The sequence below is a fragment of the Bidens hawaiensis genome, unplaced genomic scaffold, assembly GCF_021521415.1.
Source record: "Bidens hawaiensis isolate Kalapana, Puna unplaced genomic scaffold, B.hawaiensis_p1.1 tig00006520_1, whole genome shotgun sequence".
Lineage (NCBI taxonomy): Eukaryota > Viridiplantae > Streptophyta > Magnoliopsida > Asterales > Asteraceae > Bidens > Bidens hawaiensis.
In genome coordinates, this window is record NW_027491437.1 from 404803 (window position 1) to 409303 (window position 4501).

Here is a 4501-nt window from a genome sequence, read left to right on the forward strand (position 1 = left end):
CTGCGGAAGTCCTAATGTCACGTGCAGAAATTCCCGACTTTTCTGCTTGATCTTTGGGTATGATACGGGTAGGTCTGTAACCTCCTCGCAAGTCAGGAGCGTTGAGTTCCACTTGTGTAGATTCTCCATGAGGTTTTGGTAGTTTTAAACATAGTGATCAATTATGTTAAACAACCAATTCCATCTTGGAGCTTCAAACAATCTAGTTCTCAACGTTCCCGCTATGCGGGGATGTTATTTCCGTTTCCGCAAGCATGGCCCAGAAGATCCTTCTTGGTTTCAATTCCCTGCGGAGTGCTAAGTATGTGAAGGGTTTTGCCTTGACACTGTACCCGCACTCGTCTTATAGTTACTTTACTTCCAAGGTATTCCTGGCGTCAATTCCCTGCAGGTGCTAAGTATGTGAAGGGTTTTGCCTTGACACTGTACCCGCACCCGTCTTATAGTTACTTGGTTGCCGAGGTATTCTTGGCTTCAATTCCCTGCAGGTGCTAAGTATGTGAAGGGTTTTGACTTGACACTGTACCCGCACCTGTCTTATAGTTACTTGGTTGCCAAGGTAAGGGGGTAAAGTCCCGCTTACTTTTGAATCTTTTTGAATCTTTTTGAAATTCGAAGAGTTGGTGAAAGGATAAGAACAGTCCAACTGTTGAAGGGACTTCAGCGTGGTCTGACAGTTTCTTCTGACAGTTTCAGGACGTGCATGAAGTTATGGCGACGTGACAGTATATGGTCATTCCAGGCGCTTTTTCAGGCGCGTGGGCGCGAGTTTTCGGGCGCGTGGTCGCGAAGTTTACGGCGCGCGTCCTGTCGACAGTTGTTGCCAGCTTACATATTCCACGTGTCATAGTTTCATTGCACCTGCGCTTTTCCGTCTCTCCCGCATTAAATTCATCGCATTCATTGCGATGAGTATATAAAGGGAGGAGAGGATGCATCTCAACTCACAGTTTCACTTCTTCTTCTAAGCGATTTCCGGCGAATACTCTAACTTTTGTCGAGCATTCTCCTGAAATCGTTCTTCTTTCCATCTTCCAAAATGTCTTCCATTCGTGATCCTGAGGCTATTGCCGAGGAGTCCGAAGTATACACCGAGAATCCGATGTCCGCGTCTGATAAGGATGATAAGAGTACTGCTGGCGAGTGCCAGTGTGCTCTTTCCGTCGACCTGTACCAGTACATCGTCAAGAAGTTCATGCTCGAGCCTTTCGAGCCTGAGTTTCCTGAGTCTCACCAGACGGTGTATGATGCCCCCAAGGGCAAGATAGGGGTGTATGCTGCATTCTTCGTCTATGGGAATCTGATGTTCCCATTGACGAAGTTTGTGTACCGTGTTTTGGAGAGACACGGTGTACACCTAACGGAGGTGCACCCGATGGCGATCGCAAAGGTTCGCCATTTTGAATGGGTGTGCCATATTCTGGGCGTTGAGCCCCGCGTCGACCGCCTGATGACCTACTCTTGGAGGTGCATCCAGGGCTGGTATACCTTGGTCAATCGGATCAAGGGTTTGAAGATCTGCGCTACCGAGCGCAGTCTTCGTTCTTGGAAGCGGGAGTTTTTCTATGTCTCCGCTCGCGTCGTCCCCATTGCGATGACGTTCAAGAACGGGAGAGCTCTCCCTAGCCTTCACGCCTCCAATTACCAAGAGGCGGAATGGTTCGCCAAGATCTCCCAAATCCAGACTCCGGTTTACCGCTTTGCGGAGTCTGGGATGGTGATGCTTGGGATGAGCCGAGTATGGAAGGATGCTGGGGCAGAGGCGCCACAGATTCCCATGGTCCTCGAATACGGTTTGAACTCTATCCCTTACGGTATGCTTCATATCTTTTTGTTGATTTAGGGTTTTTCTTCTAACTGCTTTTCTGTTTATTTTCAGAGGGGAACAATTTGCAGTCGCTTCTGTAACCGCGTGAGAGCAGTGGTCCCGCTCGGCTGGGTACTCGTGCTCTCGACGAGAACGAGTTGCCCATCTTGGAGCAAACGGCGGATAGGTTCGTGGAGGTCTACCCGCCGGGCCACGAGATTCTGAGCGCCAGGCGGCCAGGTAAGGGACTCTTTAACCCTCGCCCTCTCAATGCTCAAACCTCTGCTGGAATTCCTCTAATTTTGTCATCTTCTGATGAGGAATCCACAGATGGTCCTTTCTTCGTGAAGAAGAAGAAAGCTGCCGGCGTGAAGGGCAAGGCGAAGGTTGCCTCCACTGCCGATCAGGGGAACCGGTCTGAGTCGGAGACCGAAAGTGAGGAGGCGGCGGGGAACCCTGGTGGTGGTGAGACAACTGTCTCGGAAGTTGAGACAGCTGTCACCTCCGATCCGCCCAGTACGACGACGGTGACCGGCATGAAGAGGCCGGCTCCATCGGGTTCGTCCCCGCCTGTCAGAACCTTCAAGCTCAAGAAAACTCGTAAGTGTAAATTAATCTTACCCGCAATTCTTTCCGCCTTTGTTTTTAATATCTTGTCTTCATGCAGGCGTGGATGCTACCGCATTCCAGAGTGGAGCGGGGAGGAGCGTCTCTCGACCCATGACGGTAGGTTTGGTCAACCTACCCGAGGCGATGACCCAGGCGGCCGCGCCTGTTTCAAGTGTTGGTTCAGTTGCTCACCCGGTTGAGGCAACTGTTCCAGTTGTGACGTTATCTCCGCCGGCTGTCAGTGCCATCTTCACTGCATCCTTCACTGAGCCGGCGGTGATTTTTTCTGCGGGCTCCTCCGCAGCGGCGGCCACGGTTGTGAGTTCACCTCCCGTGAGTTCACCTCCGATGGTCTCTACCGCGGCGGCTTCAACCGTGCCTCCGGCACTGGTGACTACCTCGTTTCCGGCCGGTTCAGCAGGTATGTTTGGGGCTTCTAGCCAATCTCTGCCTCCTTCCCATCTGCCTGACCTCTTGGATGGATATCCATTAGGTTCGAGTGATGGGTTCGGCGGCTACCGGCCTGTTGTCGACCCTACAGGTGCGTAGGGTTATTGTGGCCTCTTTTTTTTTTTTATATATCATCTTTTCCTAACTGTTTTTTGTTTTTACAGTGTCGGATTCCAATGAGGTGTATGTTCCACGGTGGAACATCCGCCGGGGACAACCCTTCGAACGGCTGTGGACTGCGTCGAGTGGGCGCGTCACGCGGCCCCAAGTGGCGCGTTGGGGGAAGCCATGTCTAGCTACCAGGAGGGTAGGCTGACAAATGAGCTTCAGATTCTACTTGCCCGGATGCAGCCGCGCGTCGAGTTGCTTTGTCGTGAAAACGACAAGTTAAAGGCGACGCGTATCCAAGAGGTGGCTCAGGCGCGGGCCATCCGGGAGGAGAACAGGAGACTTTCCGCCGTTGCTGCGGAGAAGGAAAAGGCCTTCAAGATCCTCGAGGTTGAAGTTCAGGCCCGTCTCGAGGCTCGTTCCAAGGCTACTCAAGCTGTTAACGAACAGCTTAGGTTGGCTAAGGAAACTGCGCGGAACGCGACCGAGAGGGCCACCAAAGCTGAAGCTGTTGCTGAGCCTCTGCGCGCTGAGAATGAGGAGCTTAAAGCTAAACTAGAGAGGCTTCAGTAGGCTCATGATGCCTTGGCCATGGAAGACGCCAAGAAGCTCCAAGAGATCTTGGATCAGAGGGGTATGCTTGACCACACTGAGCGTAAGCTAAAGGGCGTTGAAGAGGCTGCTGCTAAGGAAGTGTTGCTTGCCAACCTTAACAAAAATGAAGTCGAACGCGCCCGTAACCAAGCTCAAGCTGCCCTCCAGGAGGCTCTGATTACCAAGGAATGGCTTCAACGAGAAGCGTTGTCGCAGGTATGCGTAGCTTCATAATATCTTTACGCTTTTCTTTATACTTAGAAAAGGTTTTGATACTTTGTATTTTTTCTTGTAGGTTGTGCATCGGATCTTCACGAACACATTTATGACGATGCCATGAGCGCAGCCCTCAACGCTTCCCATGAGGATGGGGAAAAAACTGGTTTCTTGCTTGGTCTGGGGTTTGTTAAGAAGGGCATCCCGCCTTCCAACTTCCCTCTTTATGACGTGGACACTGAAGCTGCCTATGACCAAGCAGTGAACCAGTATGCTGCCTTCCCGCATCCGGTGGTGGAGAAGGTGAACGAAATTGCTGCTGCTGATGATGGGCTAACCATTCTCAAGACTTTCCTTGATCCGCCACAGCCAACTGATGGTGCGGGTACAAGTGGGTTTGGAGGGAGTGGTCCTGAAGTTTGAACCTTGAGATCCCTTCCCACCGTTAGGATAGATTTATATTTCTGTAGGCGGGTAGGTACCCGGCCATTCTTGTAATGCTTGAATTTTTTATGAAATATAAATGTTTGTGCGGGTAGGACCGCCAATTTCACTGGATGACTTGCTTTATAAACGTTATATGACTTGCTCATGCATATTATAGCTTAATTTGGCACTTGTTTTGCCGCATAAACAATATATGATTCGCTCGTGCATACTTTAGTTTAACTTAGCAATTTTCCAAGTGTTTTGAATAAGTTAACCGTTCGACGCGCG